The sequence below is a fragment of the Prionailurus bengalensis genome, chromosome X (genome assembly GCF_016509475.1).
Source record: "Prionailurus bengalensis isolate Pbe53 chromosome X, Fcat_Pben_1.1_paternal_pri, whole genome shotgun sequence".
NCBI classification, from domain to species: Eukaryota; Metazoa; Chordata; class Mammalia; order Carnivora; family Felidae; genus Prionailurus; species Prionailurus bengalensis.
The window spans coordinates 95,686,677-95,708,974 of NC_057361.1; the positions used below are offsets into that span (position 1 = coordinate 95,686,677).

Sequence of the window (22,298 nt, forward strand, 5' to 3'; positions counted from 1 at the left end):
AAAATACTATCAGAATTCTTCTCAGAGCTACAACAAAGAATTCTAAAATTTGTATAGAACCACAAAAGACCCCAAATAGCCAAAGTAATGTTGAAAAAGAAAACCAAAGGTGGAGGCATCACAATCTCGGACTTTAGCCTGTACTACAAAGCTATCCATCAAGACAGTATTGGCATAAAAACAGATACATAGACTAAAGGAATATAGTAGAGAACCCAGAATTGGACTCACAAATGTATGGCCAACTAATCTTTTTTTTTTTTAATGTTTATTTTTTGGGGGGGGGGGAGACAGAGCACTAGTGGGGGAGGAGTAGACAGAGAGGGAGACACAGAATCTGAAGGAGGCTCCAGACTCTGAGCTGTCAGCACAGGGCCTGACCCGGGGCTCAAACTCATGAGCCATGGGATCATGACCTAAGCAGAAGTCGGATGCTTAACCCTACTGAGCCACCCAGGTGCCCTGGCCAACTAATCTTTGACAAAGCAGGAAAGAGTATCCAATGGAAAAAAGTCTCTTTAGCAAATGGTGCTGGGAACACTGGACAGCAACATGCAAAAGAATGAAACTGGACCACTTTCTTACACCAAACACAATAATAAACTCAAAATGGATGAAAGACCTAAATGTGAGACAGGAACCCATCAAAATCCTAGAGGAGAAAACAGGCAACAACCTCTCTGACCTAAGCTGCAGCAACTTCTTACTTGACACATCTCCGAAGGCAAGGGAAATAAAAGCAAAAATGAACTACTGGGACCTCATCAAGATAAAAAGCTTCTGCCCAGAAAAGGAAACAATCAACAAGACTAAAAGGCAACCAATGGAATGGGAGAAGATATTTGCAAATGACATATCGGAAAAAGGGTTAGTATCCAAAATCTATAAAGAACTTACCAAACTCAACACCTGAAAAACAAATAATCCATTGAAGAAATAGACAGAAGACATGAACACTTTCCCAAAGAAGCCATCCAGATGGCCAACAGATACATGAAAAGATGTTCAACAATGCTCATCATCAGGGAAATACAAATCAAAACCACACTGAGATACCACCTCACACCAGTCAGAGTGGCGAAAATGAACAACTCAGGAAACAACAGATGTTGGCAAGGATGTGGGGAGAAAGGGAACCCTCCTGTACTGTTGGTAGAATGCAAACTGGTGCAGTCACTGTGGAAAACTGTGTGGAGGTTCCTCAAAAAATTAAAAGTAGAATTACCCTGCGACCCAGCGATAGCACTACTAGGAATTTATCCAAAGGATACAGGAGTGCTGATTCATAGGGGCACATGCACCCTAATGTTTATAACAGTGCTTTCAACAATAGCCAAATTATGGAAAGAGCCCAAATGTCCATCAACTGATGAATGGATAAAGAAGATGTGGTATATACATATATACAATGGAATACTACTCGGCAATGAAAAAGAATGAAATCTTGCCATTTGCAAAAACATGGATGGAACTGGAGGGTATTATGCTACGTGAAATAAGTCAGTCAGAGAAAGACAGGTATCCTATGTTTTCACTTGTATGTGGAATTTGAGAAACTGAACAGAAGACCTTGGGGGAAGGGAAGGAAAGAAATAGTTACAGAGAGAGAGGCAAACCATAAGAGACTCTTAAATACAGAGAAAAAACTGAGGGTTGATGGGAGTGGGAGATTGGGGGATCAAGGAAAATGGATGATGGGCACTGAGGAGGACACCTGGTGGGGTGAGCACTGGACGTTTTATGTAAGTGATGAATCACAGGGGAATCTACTCCCGAAGCCAAGAGTACACTGTATACTCTTATATTGTATGCTAGCTAACGTGACAATAAATTATATAAAACATAAAAAATAGGGGCACTTGGGTGGCTCAGTTGGTTGACTGTCCAACTTTGGTTTGGGTCATGATCTCACGGTTCATGAGTTCAGGCCCCACACTGGGCTTGCTGCTGTCAAGCCTGTCAGCACAGAGCCCGCTTGGGATCCTCTGTCCCCTTCCCACTTGCACTCTCCCCAAAATAACTAAATATTTTTTTTAAAAACATAAAAAATAAAAATAAAGACGGCCAGAAGACATGAACAGAGGTTTCTCCAAAGAAGACATACAGATGTCCAACAGATATATGAAAAGATGCTCAATGTGACTCATCAACAGGAAAATACAAATCAAACCCACAACGAGATATCACCTCTCATCTGTCAGAATAGCCAAAATCAAAAACACAGGCAATAGTAAGTGTTGATGAGGTTGTGGAGGAAAAGGAACCCTCATGCACTGTTGGTGGGAATGTAACCAGGTGTAGCCACTGTGGAAAACAGTATGGAAGTTCCCCCAAATTTAAAAAATAGAATTAGCATATAATCTAGTAATTCCACTGCTGGGTATTTAACCAAAAATATATGTGCACCCCTATGTTTACTGCAGCATTATTTATAACAGCCAAATTATGGAAGCAGCTTAAGCGTCCATTGGGATAATGAAAATGTGGGACACATACACACACACACACACACACACACACACACAGTAGAATAGTATTCAGTCATAAAAAAACGAAATCTTGCCATTTCCAACAACACGGATGGATCTAGAAGTATAATGCCAACTGAAACAGGTAAGAGAAAGACAATACGATTTCACTTATATGTAAAATTTAAAAAACAAAAGAAAACAAAGAAAAAAACAGAAACAAAAAAACAGACTCTTAACCATGGTTACCAGATGGGAAGTGGGTGGGGGGATGGGTAAAATAGGTGATAGGGGATTAAGAGTACACTCATCTTGATGAGCACTAAATAATATACACAATTATTCAATCACTATATTACACACCTACAACTAATATAATGCTATAACCTAATTATATTAGAATTAACAATTTAAAAATAACAATAAATTTAAAAAAGAAAATCGTAAGGAAAACACATTTACAATACTGTACCATACTCATTTAAAACAATCTGCATATTTAAGTAGAGTCCTGCAATTCAGGATCAATGCAGTTCAAACCCACGTTCTTCAAGGGTCAGATGTATAGGTATATACACACACAAACACACATTTATGTATATATATGTATTTATGAATGAATGGTGAATGAACATGGATATTGAGGGTAGAATACCCACTACCAAGGATGGCTTCCCAGAAGGATTCCCTGAAAAATGGCCCTCACCCAGGTCATCTATGTGGATGGAGTCACTGGGCTCTACGCCTGTCCCATGGACCCTAACGCCCTGCACCCACCCACAATCATCCTGGGACACGATGGAAGAATGACTGCCTGAGACTCCTTGAGTGAGCCTAGGTAATCCACTTCTCTGTCTTCTAACCTGAACTTGACCTTGTCAGTTCCTCTTGCTGCCACAATGGCCTATTCCCTCTAGGGCCTGCTCCCAAGCACTTAAGCTAGATGTAGTACCTGGCTGAGCACAGGAGAGAGGCAATACCTCAAGGAGAATGGGGGACATCCAGGTCATCGTGATACCTACTGCTACAAATCAGTGTCCTTGGAAAGTGAGAATTCCACCTATATTTGCCCATTTGGACATCAACGCACAAGTGTACAGAGAAAAATCGGTCCTTGCTCCCAAGAACTGTGCACATAAAACTCCTAGAGAGATGTGGAACTGGATCTACACATGCACATATTCCTGTGGATGTCATTAGAGGTGTATTCCTACCACCACCAAGAAACCCCCCAAAAAGAGACAGTAGTACCTCCCAACACCCCAGTACAGCCAACCCGACTTGGGGTTAGATAACTCTTGAGCCTCCTTGAGCCCTTTTTCACACACTAAGTGGGGGAGGGAAGGCCCCAGAGCAACCAGGGAAGGCATTCCTGGAACAAGAGTGCCATCAAGTGGAATCTTTTTGAGCAGAGTCTGCAGCGCCTGTCTGTGCTTCTCAGGAAAGCCTGTGAGGGGAGGAAGGGTGGGTTTGAGACACCCACAAGATTCTGGGCTGGACAAAGCGAATGGGTGCACTTCCAGAATCACTGGAGAAGTGACACAGGGTGGATGGAACTGGGCTCACCCAACAAGGAGCCCCAGTGTACCAGGCTGCCTACCTCAGGCCTCTCATCTCCCCAGGCTGAGGGGGCGTGGCCTCGAGAGCCACCATGTTAACAAAACAAATTACTAAGCCTCCCACTCCAGGATGTCTGGCCAGTCAATCCTTGCCTTTAATGCAGAGGCCAGTGTGTTCCCTGGGGTCTCAGGGACATAGGGAACCCTGGACCAGAAGCTCTAGGCTCAAAAACCACATAAACAGGGGAAAGGGTAGGAAGTGGCCACCCTCTCAGGGGCAGCATTTTGCAGACAGGATGGAGAATTTCTTGATTATCTGGTACTAGACTCAGATAAGGAAGAGCAACTCAAGTTGTAGGTTGGAGCAGGAGTTATGACTTTTGTATTTTGTCTCCCATGTAAAAGAGGCTGGGTGCCATGCCCCACAGTATCCGAGAAGGCCTAACTTCTCACATATGACACAGGGTGTGGATACCCACTCAGGATATAATGGGATGGAACAGGAGAAGATAGGACAAAGTTCAGTACATCTTTCTCCTGACTGGATGGATGCAGGTCTGTTTCCTGCAGTACTTGTCAGAAATGTTGCAGCCCAGAAACACCCTGGGCTCGCTCTCTCAGTGTAGGGGTGCATGACCTGGGCCCTCTTCTATGAGGAGATGCCTGAGATTTCCCACACAGGGTCCATGTTCTATGGGTGCAGACATTGGCCCTGGCCAGAGGAGCACACTAAGACCATTTTATTTTTCTGTTTTGTTGGTTTAAGTATGCCCAACGCGAGGCTCGAACTTACAACCCCCAGATCAAAAGTTGCATGCTCTACCAACTGAGCCAATCAGGTGCCTCAAGTGTTATATTTTATTGGTTTTGTTTTTAAAGTAATCTCCATGTCCAATGTGGGGCTCGAACTGATGACCTCGAGATCAAGAGTCACATGTTCTACTGAGCCAGCCAGTCACCCCAAAACCACTTTAAACCGGGGACCAATCAGATCATAAGTCGGGACCTGGACCCAAGGCTTGGCAAAGAAAGTTGACCCCAGAAGGGTCAGCCCACATAGGGCAGCTAGCCACTTTCAGGTGGCTCACAGGTATGAAATAAAAGTCAAGGAGCAGGTTTCAGAATTTTTCCAGTAAGGGTGAAAACAGAGGGTGTGTGTGCAGAGAAAAGTAGAGCCTGGAGACTTGCTCCCCTACTGACAGCCAACAGGTAAGAGCTAAGCAAAGGGCAAGCGCCACCCCAGATGTTCTTCCAGAAGTGGGCTGTATGTAAGGACAGTCAGGGTCTAGAGGAAAAGGCTGTGTGCCTGGGAGTATGTGTCTCGATCCTGTCTTTGGTAGACATGCTTGATCTGTGGCACATCTAGGGAAGAGGAGGGTTGGGTTCCTTCAACCCAACAGCTCTGAGTTTTTGGGCAATGTCTTCAGACCTTTTGATTCCTCAGCTGCATAGGGGAGCATGGGGTTGAGACCTGGCCAGCCAGGCTTGAATGGATGCCAGGGCCATTCCTTCTCATTCCGGATGGGAGTCACAGTGCTTCTTGGGGAAGGTGGCTAAGAAAGCTAAGGAATGCAAATGAATGGCCAAGGGTGTCCTCATTACTCTGTTCCTCTCCTGTTCTCTGCTCTTGGGGAGGTGGCTCCAGGAGCTCTGGAGACAGTCCTGTGCCAGAATCCTTGGAGACCCCAGGTGATGGCACCTCAGCTGCTGATTCCATTTTAGGGTCAGAAGGTCTCCATCAAGCCTGACTCCTTTGCCCTGGTGAAGGTAGTTCTCTTCTGGACTCACGGGACTGTTACTCTGTGTCAGGCCTCTTTGGTACTGTGAAGTCAGGCTCCACCTCTACTCCTGAGTTCAACAGAGGTTCATCACTTGGCCTATCTATAGCTGCGATGGAAGTCTGACACTAGAGCTCTCGCTAGTCTTTGGCTTGGCCCTCAGGTGCCACTAGAGGCTTCCAAAGCACTGGGCCCACACAGGCCAAAGTTGCTTATGCACTAAGGGTAAGGTAAATGTGGCCAAATGCCCCCAAAACCCTGGCCAGGACTCCTTCAGAGAGAATTGCTCTAGACTGGCACAGACATGGCTGCTTCAAGGTTTTGAAGCTTGGCTTCTCATAAAAGGCCAACCAAGAAGCCACACTCTGTGATTTTGCTTCTGCCTGTCTCTGGAGCTTCCAAGGCCTCACCTGATCTTGGGCTTCACTTTCCCCAGGGCCTAGTGGGGCATTTGACATCCTGGGGACCCACTTCCGTGGCCTATACTTCACTCTTGTCACTCCTCCTCAGGAGCAACGTGACTGTGAGCTCTAACTCTCTATTTATTATCAGTAGCAGTATGGCACCAGAAATGCCAGACTATTCTTCCACGCAAACTGCTCTCACTCTACCCTTAGCTAACAAGGAAAAAAACCAAACAAACAAAAACAACAACAACAAATGCCACCTGGGTCCATTCTGGCTAACACAAGAAGTCACCATCATGGTGACTTTGGGCTGGTGAATGTTTGCCTCAAAGTCTGGTGCTCCACCACATAGGACCTGACCTCTGTAGTATTCACGTAGACTGCCTTCACGAAACAAAAAAAAACATGCAATGACACTGCATTGAGACACCACAGTGACCGTCAAGAATACATTTGTGGACAGTTCATTGCCTGTCTAGGGTTTTCTAAGGCCTCAAGAAACATGATGAGTGTAAGCACAGTATTCTGGCCACCACCAAACAATGGGGAGCAGGGCACTATCACAACAGAAATTATAAGAAGTCACTGGAAGGCCAGTCTGACCAAGAGGATTCAAGCAGGCAGACACAAAGGTCTGTGATGAACAATGGAAACCAATACGAAAATCGAAAGGTCTGACAACCCTACAAGAAGACTGTAGGACCCAAAACATATACTTCTATTCTCATGGAGCTCTCAAGGTTCAAAAATAGACAGGGGCCCAAAGAGTTAATCTGGAGGTCAGAAAGGAGCCTAAACATAGGTAACCAGCCAATTACATGACTATGCCAAACTAAACCTCTAGACGCATAGAAGAGGAAATTCAAGAATGGGAAACATCCACATGTGCAAATGTATCTAAGTATCTAATGGTTTTACAGGTCCTGCTTCCATGCTGCCCAAAAGGGAGCCATGCTGCGAGTGCCCATGACAACCTTTAAAATGGTTGTAGCATATCCAAGAGTGAGGATTCCAGAGAGGTCTATACCCCCAGGCCTTTCATGCTCTTACTCCTATGGAAAGGGGAATGTGCCAAAAACACAGAGAGAAAAGGGGAATGCCCCCGGTCAAAACTCTTTCCTCCATTCCCATTACTACAGCCACTCTAGTACTGCCTTCTAGAAGTAGGAGAAACAAGGGTCTCAACCCTTGAATTTCTGGGCTTGACTCACAAAGCAATAAGGCTTCTTCCTCAGGCTGATAAAATGACTAAAACCACAGGGGGAGCCCAGGAAAAACTACCAACCTTCAGGCAGATGAGGGGAGGCAAGAAGTCCAAATTTATGTCCAATTTGAGAACGCAACTTGAAATCCAATCACTCCTGCAGGAACAGCCAACACAGAATAATGAAAACACCAGTGGGATCAGGTTGATGGCAGTACTGTACAGAATATGTCCAAGAGCCCTTCCCCAGATCCCCTCACTTACCTCACTGCTAAAAACAAACAAACAAACAAACAAACATGAGAGCAGGCATTATCAACCCTACTTCCAATATGGCCATGCAGACATATCAGTAACTATACAGGAGCAGCTCCGCTTTCTGAGGCTCCAGCAAGCACAGCCTCGCCCCCACTGACAACACGTGACCAAATTTTCACTTAGATTCCTGTCCCCAACTACAAACGCTAGGGGTCCAGGAAGGCCACGAACGTCCACCGACCCTCCCGGGGCGGCCTGTGCCCGCACATTCTCTCCTGGCACCCGCACACGAACCCTTGGCCGGCCTCAAGTCCAAAAGGGTCATTCCGGGCACTTTGGGCTGCCGGGACATCCAAGCAGGCTCCCGGACAGTTAGTTGCCCCTCCAGTCCGGCTGGAAACCCAGCATCTCCATTCTCCACCGGCTGCCACCCTCCCGAGGGATGTCGTTCTGACCACAAACAAAGGCCCCGAGGACCCTCAAAGCGCAAGCAGGAGCCACGCAAGGCCACGAAAGCAGACAGAGACACGCAGACAGAGACAGGGAGGGAGGAACGACCCGCACGGGGAAGGAAGGGTCCGGTCCCAAGAGACGTGAGCCGCCCCGATCGATCGTCGGGGACGGGGCCGCACCAAGGGAGGCTCACCCAGGTGCCCCCGAACCCGGGTGTTTGCTGTCAGGTCAGGTCGCCAAACAGAGTCCCCGGCACGGGCCCCCACGGCGCCCATCTCGGGAACCCTGACCGAGGGGGAGGGTGTGCGTGTGCGCCCGGGACCGCTACGCCCACAAGGACCTCATCCACCACAGTCACCCCATCGAGGCCCACCTTTCCCCACTGGGTATCAACGGTAGCCCAGCGAAGCCCAGCGCAGCCCTCCTCCTCGGCCTCGGGGCCCGCGTGACCCAGTTCCCGTCCTCTGGGAAGGCACCCGAGAGCGCACGCAGGGCGCTCTGCGGTTCCGTGCACCCAACGTCTGCGAGTGCACCTGCTGGACCCGGGGCCCAAAGGACACCCGCCGGGACTCTGGGGCAAGGGGCGGGGGGAACAAGGAGATCTCCAGGATGTCAACACCGTGCCCCTGGGGTTTGGCCAAAAAGGAGGTGAGGGGGCACAGCTTCTCGCTCCCCACCCGCAACCTCCACCCCCACCCCCACCCCGCGCCCAAAGAGCCTTGCTGAAGTTGACTTGTGTGAGGAGAAGGGGACACAGGCTGCCTTCGGCCCTCGGTGGGTGTTGGCCGGAGTTGGAGTTGGGGGGCTGGGGGGGGGAAGGGGGGAAGGAGGGAGGAACGTGCACGTGGGACCCGGACGCGTGTGGATGCTTGGGGACTCCCGGGGCTGGATGTGGCTGCGTGTGGAGGGGAAGGCACGACCCAGCCCGCACCTTCTTCCACACGTGGGCTATTGGCACGGCCGGGGTCTCCACGTAAGGGCGGGCGGGCACTGTGATCCACAGCGTGAGGCTCCTCCGCGGCCTAGGCGGACGGTTGCCTGAGTGGGCATCTGGGCCTAGGGGCCCGGGCCTTGCTGCCGAGGGGACCAGGCTCGGCTGCACGGAGCCACCACACAAGCGGAGCTGTTACCACAAAGTGGCCCAGACGAGGGCGCCGCCATGTTGGAGCCAGAGTGGACAGGGCCCGGCCTTTTTTCTTCCGCAAAGGGCGGAGGGAGAGGACCTGGGGGAAGGGCGCGTGGGCATTCGTGGTGCAACACTGCCATCAAGCGAAACTCGTTGGCCATCCCGTGAGCCCCGCGCTGTGGCTTCCCTGTGAGTGAAGTCCCAGGCGGGAGACGAGATGGGCCCTCCCCCCAACCCCCCCCCCCCCCCACTCCCAGGCGCAGAGTTCCGGCGGGAGACCCGGGAGGCTCCAGAGACGGGTGGCGCGACAGAGCGCCAGAACCGGCTCCCCTGCGGGTCGGGCACGGGAAGCCAGGGCCAGGGACCCTGGTGGCCGCCATGTCTGGGCGGGACTGGACGAGTCCTGGAAGCCGCGGCGAAGCGGCCAGGAGCACCCCGGGCCGGCCGGGGCAAGGGGCGCTGGGCCCTTGGCCCGTGAGCCCTTGGCCGCGTGTCCCTTCCGTTGGGAGCAAGAGCAGGATCGGCCCCGGCGGGGCCGGGGTGGGGAGGGCAGGTGGGGGCTAGAAGCCCTGCACGAGACAGGCACGGCACGGGCACTGGGAGGGCTGCTGCCACTTGGCCTTGGGGGAGGAGGCGGGACTCCGATGTCCCTGTGTCCCACCGTGAGGCTCAGGTGTGGGGCCCCGCCTAGCCGGTGTCCAGGGACCTCGAGCTGGTCTTGGGGGGTGGGGGGTGGGGGGTGAGGAACGTGCAGGTGGCTCCCGCGGGGTGTGGGGAGGAACGGAGTCCAGAAGCCAGGGCGAGCCAAAGTAGAAGTGGCGGCAGCCCCCCTCCTCCTTCGCTCCGCCGCTGCACCCCTCGCCCCCCCAAACGACCCGCCACAGCCCCCCAAACCCAGGCCTGGGCCCAGGAAGCGGCCGCCCGACACAGACACACACACACACACACGCGCGCGCGCACACACACACACACACACGGGGCAGCTGCAATGCCAACGCCCGGGGATAACACGGTCTCTGGCGGGGGGCCGCGCACCACCGATCTCGATCTCGCACTCAACTGTCTGTCCACGTGTCTGTCTGGGGAGTGGTCTACTCCCTACCCCACCCCACCCCCCCCGCCCCCCGCCAGGCATCTGCATTGACACGGGTCACTCTCTGGGCCACCTGGTTCCAACGTCCCGTGAGAGTGTTGAGGGCAATGGCAAGGAGTGGCCTTTGTGTCTGCGTCCGGATGCCACGCTTGCTTCGCAGCCGGTCACCAAAGGACCAGGGTGGAGAGCCTGCCAAAAGGACCGGGCACCTTTGGACGGCGGCCCCTTCTGTCCCGCCCGGGACTCCCCACTTCGCTCCCAGGCCTCTCCTCCAGAGGAAGCCTGGATGGCCAACGAGTTCCGCTTGATGGCAGTATTGCACCACGAATGTCCACGCGCCCTTCCCCCAGGTCCTCTCCCTCCGCCCTTTGCCGAGGAAAAAAGGCCGGGCCCTGTCCACCCCGGGCTCCAACATGGCGGCTCTCAGGTCTCTGCCACCTGGGGGAGCACTCCGGCTCCTGAGGCTCCGGGGAGCGGAGCCTTGTCCCCTCTGGCTCCATGTAGCCCGCTTTCGGACCCAAAAGCAAACGCGAGGCCGGCGCATCGAGGCTCCCCGAGGCTCCCGGCGCTGGCCCTGACCCTTTCCGGGGCGCCACTGCGACCCCTGGAGGCCTGCAGGAGGATACCTCAGGAGACCCACTGGTCGTGGACCCAGCGCCCGGGCCACCCCTATCCAGCCAGTCGGTGCCCGACGGGGGTACACGCTCACCCGGGCATCCTCGGTCAGGACTCCCCGACGGGCCAGCCTGACGTGACCCCGAAGCCTCTAGCAGCCAGACGCCAAGGTCTGCGCCGGCCCCCGGGCAGGAGCCGTGCCGTCAACGTTGGCGTCCGCTTCCCGCGGCCACAGGACGTACGGGTCCGAGGACCTGGCCCTTCACCCCTGGGGCACTCCCGCGATTCAGGCGCGGACGGTGGCACCCACGGGTCACTGGGGAGGGCGGCCTGGAGCCGCACCACTGACGCCAAAGCGGCCTCACGCTTGCCCCAGGCTCCATCCCTGGACAGCTCCCACGGGAGCCAAGGCCAGGCATGGGCAGCACCCAGGTGTGCCCACGCTCTCCAGGACCCGTGCCTTTTCTGGCACGGCGGTAACAAGGCCAACGCACAGGGCCGGTGGTCTTCTCTCCCGTTCATCGGTCCATAACCTACGACCAACACCTGACCGCAGACCTCTCAAGGGCACCCTGACAACCCGCCTCTCGCGCCTGGGGCACATTCCAACCAGGAAGAACCACACACACTCCCTCCCTCCTTCGCTTGCTCACACACACACACACACCCTCAACTCACACCACAAGCACGCTTGGACACACACTCCCGCACACAGACGCACGCGCGCGCACACACACACACACACACACACACACACACACACACCCGCATGCAGACTGACACGCCCACACCGTCCCGCAGTGAAAGGGGAGTTCGGCACAGTTGGACGTCATGCTTTTCGCCCTCAGGAGGTGGCCCACACACCCCGCAGCAAGAGCTCATAAAGGTGTACGGCGGATGTCTGTTTCTACCCCGGTCTGTGTGCCCAAGGGCATAAAGGGACTCCTGACAACCACACGGACCCAGGTCACTTGCTCTCCTCCGGCGAGACACTTGTCCATCCTCAACCCTCGGGGAACGTTTTCGCTTTCTGCCCTGCAGACGGGAGCCGCCTGTTCTCCCAAGCCTGTGGCCCAGCACCTCGTTCTTCCTAGGCCAGCCAGTGGATGTAAGATTCCATCCCTCCTGTGGAAAGCAGCCAGCCTCCTCCCCCCTCCCCCCACCCCGCCATATTCGTCTCCACGTCCCCAGAGACCTTCCGGTCCCTTCCCGCGCGTCAGTTCTACCAACCCTGGCCGAACGACACCCGGTTGGACACAGACCCTGCTCGCTGGGGAGACTCATGCCCCCGAGGGCGAGGGCGAGGGCGAGGGCGAGGGCGAGGGCTGGGGCCTGGGGCCTGGGGCCTGGGGCCTGGGTCTGGTGGGAGGGGAGAAAGAACACGCACAGAGGGGCTCTGTTCTTTGACCTTGGAGCCAAGCGTTCCCGCAAAGGGACGCGTCGTCCCCAAGACAGCCCGGCACTGGCGCTGGCGAGTCCGTGGTGCGATCGCACCGTCCAGGCACGCGGGCACGGACACGGGCCCACGCGAAGGGACCTACAGCGGCGGCAGCGGCGGGCGGTCCGGGAAGGCCACGAACGTCCACCGCCCCTCCCGGGGCGGCCTGTGCCCGCACATTCTCTCCTGGCACCCGCACACGAACCCTTGGCCGGCCTCAAGTCCAAAAGGGTCATTCCGGGCACTTTGGGCTGCCGGGACATCCAAGCAGGCTCCCGGACAGTTAGTTGCCCCTCCAGTCCGGCTGGAAACCCAGCATCTCCATTCTCCACCGGCTGCCACCCTCCCGAGGGATGTCGTTCTGACCACAAACAAAGGCCCCGAGGACCCTCAAAGCGCAAGCAGGAGCCACGCAAGGCCACGAAAGCAGACAGAGACACGCAGACAGAGACAGGGAGGGAGGAACGACCCGCACGGGGAAGGAAGGGTCCGGTCCCAAGAGACGTGAGCCGCCCCGATCGATCGTCGGGGACGGGGCCGCACCAAGGGAGGCTCACCCAGGTGCCCCCGAACCCGGGTGTTTGCTGTCAGGTCAGGTCGCCAAACAGAGTCCCCGGCACGGGCCCCCACGGCGCCCATCTCGGGAACCCTGACCGAGGGGGAGGGTGTGCGTGTGCGCCCGGGACCGCTACGCCCACAAGGACCTCATCCACCACAGTCACCCCATCGAGGCCCACCTTTCCCCACTGGGTATCAACGGTAGCCCAGCGAAGCCCAGCGCAGCCCTCCTCCTCGGCCTCGGGGCCCGCGTGACCCAGTTCCCGTCCTCTGGGAAGGCACCCGAGAGCGCACGCAGGGCGCTCTGCGGTTCCGTGCACCCAACGTCTGCGAGTGCACCTGCTGGACCCGGGGCCCAAAGGACACCCGCCGGGACTCTGGGGCAAGGGGCGGGGGGAACAAGGAGATCTCCAGGATGTCAACACCGTGCCCCTGGGGTTTGGCCAAAAAGGAGGTGAGGGGGCACAGCTTCTCGCTCCCCACCCGCAACCTCCACCCCCACCCCCACCCCGCGCCCAAAGAGCCTTGCTGAAGTTGACTTGTGTGAGGAGAAGGGGACACAGGCTGCCTTCGGCCCTCGGTGGGTGTTGGCCGGAGTTGGAGTTGGGGGGCTGGGGGGGGGGGGGAAGGGGGGAAGGAGGGAGGAACGTGCACGTGGGACCCGGACGCGTGTGGATGCTTGGGGACTCCCGGGGCTGGATGTGGCTGCGTGTGGAGGGGAAGGCACGACCCAGCCCGCACCTTCTTCCACACGTGGGCTATTGGCACGGCCGGGGTCTCCACGTAAGGGCGGGCGGGCACTGTGATCCACAGCGTGAGGCTCCTCCGCGGCCTAGGCGGACGGTTGCCTGAGTGGGCATCTGGGCCTAGGGGCCCGGGCCTTGCTGCCGAGGGGACCAGGCTCGGCTGCACGGAGCCACCACACAAGCGGAGCTGTTACCACAAAGTGGCCCAGACGAGGGCGCCGCCATGTTGGAGCCAGAGTGGACAGGGCCCGGCCTTTTTTCTTCCGCAAAGGGCAGAGGAAGAGGACCTGGGGGAAGGGCGCGTGGGCATTCGTGGTGCAACACTGCCATCAAGCGAAACTCGTTGGCCATCCCGTGAGCCCCGCGCTGTGGCTTCCCTGTGAGTGAAGTCCCAGGCGGGAGACGAGATGGGCCCTCCCTCCAACCCCCCCCCCCCCCCCACCACTCCCAGGCGCAGAGTTCCGGCGGGAGACCCGGGAGGCTCCAGAGACGGGTGGCGCGACAGAGCGCCAGAACCGGCTCCCCTGCGGGTCGGGCACGGGAAGCCAGGGCCAGGGACCCTGGTGGCCGCCATGTCTGGGCGGGACTGGACGAGTCCTGGAAGCCGCGGCGAAGCGGCCAGGAGCACCCCGGGCCGGCCGGGGCAAGGGGCGCTGGGCCCTTGGCCCGTGAGCCCTTGGCCGCGTGTCCCTTCCGTTGGGAGCAAGAGCAGGATCGGCCCCGGCGGGGCCGGGGTGGGGAGGGCAGGTGGGGGCTAGAAGCCCTGCACGAGACAGGCACGGCACGGGCACTGGGAGGGCTGCTGCCACTTGGCCTTGGGGGAGGAGGCGGGACTCCGATGTCCCTGTGTCCCACCGTGAGGCTCAGGTGTGGGGCCCCGCCTAGCCGGTGTCCAGGGACCTCGAGCTGGTCTTGGGGGGTGGGGGGTGGGGGGTGAGGAACGTGCAGGTGGCTCCCGCGGGGTGTGGGGAGGAACGGAGTCCAGAAGCCAGGGCGAGCCAAAGTAGAAGTGGCGGCAGCCCCCCTCCTCCTTCGCTCCGCCGCTGCACCCCTCGCCCCCCCAAACGACCCGCCACAGCCCCCCAAACCCAGGCCTGGGCCCAGGAAGCGGCCGCCCGACACAGACACACACACACACACACACACGCGCGCGCACACACACACACACACACGGGGCAGCTGCAATGCCAACGCCCGGGGATAACACGGTCTCTGGCGGGGGGCCGCGCACCACCGATCTCGATCTCGCACTCAACTGTCTGTCCACGTGTCTGTCTGGGGAGTGGTCTACTCCCTACCCCACCCCACCCCCCCCGCCCCCCGCCAGGCATCTGCATTGACACGGGTCACTCTCTGGGCCACCTGGTTCCAACGTCCCGTGAGAGTGTTGAGGGCAATGGCAAGGAGTGGCCTTTGTGTCTGCGTCCGGATGCCACGCTTGCTTCGCAGCCGGTCACCAAAGGACCAGGGTGGAGAGCCTGCCAAAAGGACCGGGCACCTTTGGACGGCGGCCCCTTCTGTCCCGCCCGGGACTCCCCACTTCGCTCCCAGGCCTCTCCTCCAGAGGAAGCCTGGATGGCCAACGAGTTCCGCTTGATGGCAGTATTGCACCACGAATGTCCACGCGCCCTTCCCCCAGGTCCTCTCCCTCCGCCCTTTGCCGAGGAAAAAAGGCCGGGCCCTGTCCACCCCGGGCTCCAACATGGCGGCTCTCAGGTCTCTGCCACCTGGGGGAGCACTCCGGCTCCTGAGGCTCCGGGGAGCGGAGCCTTGTCCCCTCTGGCTCCATGTAGCCCGCTTTCGGACCCAAAAGCAAACGCGAGGCCGGCGCATCGAGGCTCCCCGAGGCTCCCGGCGCTGGCCCTGACCCTTTCCGGGGCGCCACTGCGACCCCTGGAGGCCTGCAGGAGGAGACCTCAGGAGACCCACTGGTCGTGGACCCAGCGCCCGGGCCACCCCTATCCAGCCAGTCGGTGCCGACGGGGGTACACGCTCACCCGGGCATCCTCGGTCAGGACTCCCCGACGGGCCAGCCTGACGTGACCCCGAAGCCTCTAGCAGCCAGACGCCAAGGTCTGCGCCGGCCCCCGGGCAGGAGCCGTGCCGTCAACGTTGGCGTCCGCTTCCCGCGGCCACAGGACGTACGGGTCCGAGGACCTGGCCCTTCACCCCTGGGGCACTCCCGCGATTCAGGCGCGGACGGTGGCACCCACGGGTCACTGGGGAGGGCGGCCTGGAGCCGCACCACTGACGCCAAAGCGGCCTCACGCTTGCCCCAGGCTCCATCCCTGGACAGCTCCCACGGGAGCCAAGGCCAGGCATGGGCAGCACCCAGGTGTGCCCACGCTCTCCAGGACCCGTGCCTTTTCTGGCACGGCGGTAACAAGGCCAACGCACAGGGCCGGTGGTCTTCTCTCCCGTTCATCGGTCCATAACCTACGACCAACACCTGACCGCAGACCTCTCAAGGGCACCCTGACAACCCGCCTCTCGCGCCTGGGGCACATTCCAACCAGGAAGAACCACACACACTCCCTCCCTCCTTCGCTTGCTCACACACACACACACACCCTCAACTCACACCACAAGCACGCTTGGACACACACTCCCGCAGACAGACGCACGCGCGCGCGCACACACACACACACACACACACACACACACACACCCGCATGCAGACTGACACGCCCACACCGTCCCGCAGTGAAAGGGGAGTTCGGCACAGTTGGACGTCATGCTTTTCGCCCTCAGGAGGTGGCCCACACACCCCGCAGCAAGAGCTCATAAAGGTGTACGGCGGATGTCTGTTTCTACCCCGGTCTGTGTGCCCAAGGGCATAAAGGGACTCCTGACAACCACACGGACCCAGGTCACTTGCTCTCCTCCGGCGAGACACTTGTCCATCCTCAACCCTCGGGGAACGTTTTCGCTTTCTGCCCTGCAGACGGGAGCCGCCTGTTCTCCCAAGCCTGTGGCCCAGCACCTCGTTCTTCCTAGGCCAGCCAGTGGATGTAAGATTCCATCCCTCCTGTGGAAAGCAGCCAGCCTCCTCCCCCCTCCCCCCACCCCGCCATATTCGTCTCCACGTCCCCAGAGACCTTCCGGTCCCTTCCCGCGCGTCAGTTCTACCAACCCTGGCCGAACGACACCCGGTTGGACACAGACCCTGCTCGCTGGGGAGACTCATGCCCCCGAGGGCGAGGGCGAGGGCTGGGGCCTGGGGCCTGGGGCCTGGGGCCTGGGTCTGGTGGGAGGGGAGAAAGAACACGCACAGAGGGGCTCTGTTCTTTGACCTTGGAGCCAAGCGTTCCCGCAAAGGGACGCGTCGTCCCCAAGACAGCCCGGCACTGGCGCTGGCGAGTCCGTGGTGCGATCGCACCGTCCAGGCACGCGGGCACGGACACGGGCCCACGCGAAGGGACCTACAGCGGCGGCAGCGGCGGGCGGTCCGGGAAGGCCACGAACGTCCACCGACCCTCCCGGGGCGGCCTGTGCCCGCACATTCTCTCCTGGCACCCGCACACGAACCCTTGGCCGGCCTCAAGTCCAAAAGGGTCATTCCGGGCACTTTGGGCTGCCGGGACATCCAAGCAGGCTCCCGGACAGTTAGTTGCCCCTCCAGTCCGGCTGGAAACCCAGCATCTCCATTCTCCACCGGCTGCCACCCTCCCGAGGGATGTCGTTCTGACCACAAACAAAGGCCCCGAGGACCCTCAAAGCGCAAGCAGGAGCCACGCAAGGCCACGAAAGCAGACAGAGACACGCAGACAGAGACAGGGAGGGAGGAACGACCCGCACGGGGAAGGAAGGGTCCGGTCCCAAGAGACGTGAGCCGCCCCGATCGATCGTCGGGGACGGGGCCGCACCAAGGGAGGCTCACCCAGGTGCCCCCGAACCCGGGTGTTTGCTGTCAGGTCAGGTCGCCAAACAGAGTCCCCGGCACGGGCCCCCACGGCGCCCATCTCGGGAACCCTGACCGAGGGGGAGGGTGTGCGTGTGCGCCCGGGACCGCTACGCCCACAAGGACCTCATCCACCACAGTCACCCCATCGAGGCCCACCTTTCCCCACTGGGTATCAACGGTAGCCCAGCGAAGCCCAGCGCAGCCCTCCTCCTCGGCCTCGGGGCCCGCGTGACCCAGTTCCCGTCCTCTGGGAAGGCACCCGAGAGCGCACGCAGGGCGCTCTGCGGTTCCGTGCACCCAACGTCTGCGAGTGCACCTGCTGGACCCGGGGCCCAAAGGACACCCGCCGGGACTCTGGGGCAAGGGGCGGGGGGAACAAGGAGATCTCCAGGATGTCAACACCGTGCCCCTGGGGTTTGGCCAAAAAGGAGGTGAGGGGGCACAGCTTCTCGCTCCCCACCCGCAACCTCCACCCCCACCCCCACCCCGCGCCCAAAGAGCCTTGCTGAAGTTGACTTGTGTGAGGAGAAGGGGACACAGGCTGCCTTCGGCCCTCGGTGGGTGTTGGCCGGAGTTGGAGTTGGGGGGCTGGGGGGGGGGGAAGGGGGGAAGGAGGGAGGAACGTGCACGTGGGACCCGGACGCGTGTGGATGCTTGGGGACTCCCGGGGCTGGATGTGGCTGCGTGTGGAGGGGAAGGCACGACCCAGCCCGCACCTTCTTCCACACGTGGGCTATTGGCACGGCCGGGGTCTCCACGTAAGGGCGGGCGGGCACTGTGATCCACAGCGTGAGGCTCCTCCGCGGCCTAGGCGGACGGTTGCCTGAGTGGGCATCTGGGCCTAGGGGCCCGGGCCTTGCTGCCGAGGGGACCAGGCTCGGCTGCACGGAGCCACCACACAAGCGGAGCTGTTACCACAAAGTGGCCCAGACGAGGGCGCCGCCATGTTGGAGCCAGAGTGGACAGGGCCCGGCCTTTTTTCTTCCGCAAAGGGCAGAGGAAGAGGACCTGGGGGAAGGGCGCGTGGGCATTCGTGGTGCAACACTGCCATCAAGCGAAACTCGTTGGCCATCCCGTGAGCCCCGCGCTGTGGCTTCCCTGTGAGTGAAGTCCCAGGCGGGAGACGAGATGGGCCCTCCCTCCAACCCCCCCCCCCCCCACCACTCCCAGGCGCAGAGTTCCGGCGGGAGACCCGGGAGGCTCCAGAGACGGGTGGCGCGACAGAGCGCCAGAACCGGCTCCCCTGCGGGTCGGGCACGGGAAGCCAGGGCCAGGGACCCTGGTGGCCGCCATGTCTGGGCGGGACTGGACGAGTCCTGGAAGCCGCGGCGAAGCGGCCAGGAGCACCCCGGGCCGGCCGGGGCAAGGGGCGCTGGGCCCTTGGCCCGTGAGCCCTTGGCCGCGTGTCCCTTCCGTTGGGAGCAAGAGCAGGATCGGCCCCGGCGGGGCCGGGGTGGGGAGGGCAGGTGGGGGCTAGAAGCCCTGCACGAGACAGGCACGGCACGGGCACTGGGAGGGCTGCTGCCACTTGGCCTTGGGGGAGGAGGCGGGACTCCGATGTCCCTGTGTCCCACCGTGAGGCTCAGGTGTGGGGCCCCGCCTAGCCGGTGTCCAGGGACCTCGAGCTGGTCTTGGGGGGTGGGGGGTGGGGGGTGAGGAACGTGCAGGTGGCTCCCGCGGGGTGTGGGGAGGAACGGAGTCCAGAAGCCAGGGCGAGCCAAAGTAGAAGTGGCGGCAGCCCCCCTCCTCCTTCGCTCCGCCGCTGCACTCCTCGCCCCCCCAAACGACCCGCCACAGCCCCCCAAACCCAGGCCTGGGCCCAGGAAGCGGCCGCCCGACACAGACACACACACACACACACACGCGCGCGCACACACACACACACACACAGGGCAGCTGCAATGCCAACGCCCGGGGATAACACGGTCTCTGGCGGGGGGCCGCGCACCACCGATCTCGATCTCGCACTCAACTGTCTGTCCACGTGTCTGTCTGGGGAGTGGTCTACTCCCTACCCCACCCCACCCCCCCCGCCCCCCGCCAGGCATCTGCATTGACACGGGTCACTCTCTGGGCCACCTGGTTCCAACGTCCCGTGAGAGTGTTGAGGGCAATGGCAAGGAGTGGCCTTTGTGTCTGCGTCCGGATGCCACGCTTGCTTCGCAGCCGGTCACCAAAGGACCAGGGTGGAGAGCCTGCCAAAAGGACCGGGCACCTTTGGACGGCGGCCCCTTCTGTCCCGCCCGGGACTCCCCACTTCGCTCCCAGGCCTCTCCTCCAGAGGAAGCCTGGATGGCCAACGAGTTCCGCTTGATGGCAGTATTGCACCACGAATGTCCACGCGCCCTTCCCCCAGGTCCTCTCCCTCCGCCCTTTGCCGAGGAAAAAAGGCCGGGCCCTGTCCACCCCGGGCTCCAACATGGCGGCTCTCAGGTCTCTGCCACCTGGGGGAGCACTCCGGCTCCTGAGGCTCCGGGGAGCGGAGCCTTGTCCCCTCTGGCTCCATGTAGCCCGCTTTCGGACCCAAAAGCAAACGCGAGGCCGGCGCATCGAGGCTCCCCGAGGCTCCCGGCGCTGGCCCTGACCCTTTCCGGGGCGCCACTGCGACCCCTGGAGGCCTGCAGGAGGAGACCTCAGGAGACCCACTGGTCGTGGACCCAGCGCCCGGGCCACCCCTATCCAGCCAGTCGGTGCCCGACGGGGGTACACGCTCACCCGGGCATCCTCGGTCAGGACTCCCCGACGGGCCAGCCTGACGTGACCCCGAAGCCTCTAGCAGCCAGACGCCAAGGTCTGCGCCGGCCCCCGGGCAGGAGCCGTGCCGTCAACGTTGGCGTCCGCTTCCCGCGGCCACAGGACGTACGGGTCCGAGGACCTGGCCCTTCACCCCTGGGGCACTCCCGCGATTCAGGCGCGGACGGTGGCACCCACGGGTCACTGGGGAGGGCGGCCTGGAGCCGCACCACTGACGCCAAAGCGGCCTCACGCTTGCCCCAGGCTCCATCCCTGGACAGCTCCCACGGGAGCCAAGGCCAGGCATGGGCAGCACCCAGGTGTGCCCACGCTCTCCAGGACCCGTGCCTTTTCTGGCACGGCGGTAACAAGGCCAACGCACAGGGCCGGTGGTCTTCTCTCCCGTTCATCGGTCCATAACCTACGACCAACACCTGACCGCAGACCTCTCAAGGGCACCCTGACAACCCGCCTCTCGCGCCTGGGGCACATTCCAACCAGGAAGAACCACACACACTCCCTCCCTCCTTCGCTTGCTCACACACACACACACACCCTCAACTCACACCACAAGCACGCTTGGACACACACTCCCGCAGACAGACGCACGCACGCGCGCGCACACACACACACACACACACACACACACACACCCCCGCATGCAGACTGACACGCCCACACCGTCCCGCAGTGAAAGGGGAGTTCGGCACAGTTGGATGTCATGCTTTTCGCCCTCAGGAGGTGGCCCACACACCCCGCAGCAAGAGCTCATAAAGGTGTACGGCGGATGTCTGTTTCTACCCCGGTCTGTGTGCCCAAGGGCATAAAGGGACTCCTGACAACCACACGGACCCAGGTCACTTGCTCTCCTCCGGCGAGACACTTGTCCATCCTCAACCCTCGGGGAACGTTTTCGCTTTCTGCCCTGCAGACGGGAGCCGCCTGTTCTCCCAAGCCTGTGGCCCAGCACCTCGTTCTTCCTAGGCCAGCCAGTGGATGTAAGATTCCATCCCTCCTGTGGAAAGCAGCCAGCCTCCTCCCCCCTCCCCCCACCCCGCCATATTCGTCTCCACGTCCCCAGAGACCTTCCGGTCCCTTCCCGCGCGTCAGTTCTACCAACCCTGGCCGAACGACACCCGGTTGGACACAGACCCTGCTCGCTGGGGAGACTCATGCCCCCGAGGGCGAGGGCGAGGGCGAGGGCGAGGGCGAGGGCGAGGGCGAGGGCTGGGGCCTGGGGCCTGGGGCCTGGGGCCTGGGTCTGGTGGGAGGGGAGAAAGAACACGCACAGAGGGGCTCTGTTCTTTGACCTTGGAGCCAAGCGTTCCCGCAAAGGGACGCGTCGTCCCCAAGACAGCCCGGCACTGGCGCTGGCGAGTCCGTGGTGCGATCGCACCGTCCAGGCACGCGGGCACGGACACGGGCCCACGCGAAGGGACCTACAGCGGCGGCAGCGGCGGGCGGTCCGGGAAGGCCACGAACGTCCACCGCCCCTCCCGAGGCGGCCTGTGCCCGCACATTCTCTCCTGGCACCCGCACACGAACCCTTGGCCGGCCTCAAGTCCAAAAGGGTCATTCCGGGCACTTTGGGCTGCCGGGACATCCAAGCAGGCTCCCGGACAGTTAGTTGCCCCTCCAGTCCGGCTGGAAACCCAGCATCTCCATTCTCCACCGGCTGCCACCCTCCCGAGGGATGTCGTTCTGACCACAAACAAAGGCCCCGAGGACCCTCAAAGTGCAAGCAGGAGCCACGCAAGGCCACGAAAGCAGACAGAGACACGCAGACAGAGACAGGGAGGGAGGAACGACCCGCACGGGGAAGGAAGGGTCCGGTCCCAAGAGACGTGAGCCGCCCCGATCGATCGTCGGGGACGGGGCCGCACCAAGGGAGGCTCACCCAGGTGCCCCCGAACCCGGGTGTTTGCTGTCAGGTCAGGTCGCCAAACAGAGTCCCCGGC

The 22,298-nt window shown here is 59.7% G+C and overlaps 1 long non-coding RNA gene across 2 annotated transcripts in view; it reads right to left on the reverse strand.

The window, feature by feature from the left end:
• Positions 1–22,298, reverse strand: part of LOC122477852 — a 64,288-nt gene that overhangs the window by 19,031 nt on the left and 22,959 nt on the right. For both annotated transcript variants that reach the window (XR_006295773.1, XR_006295772.1), the window contains exon 3: positions 7,498–7,573. This is a non-coding gene — a long non-coding RNA (uncharacterized LOC122477852). The remainder of the gene's footprint in view (positions 1–7,497; positions 7,574–22,298) is intronic.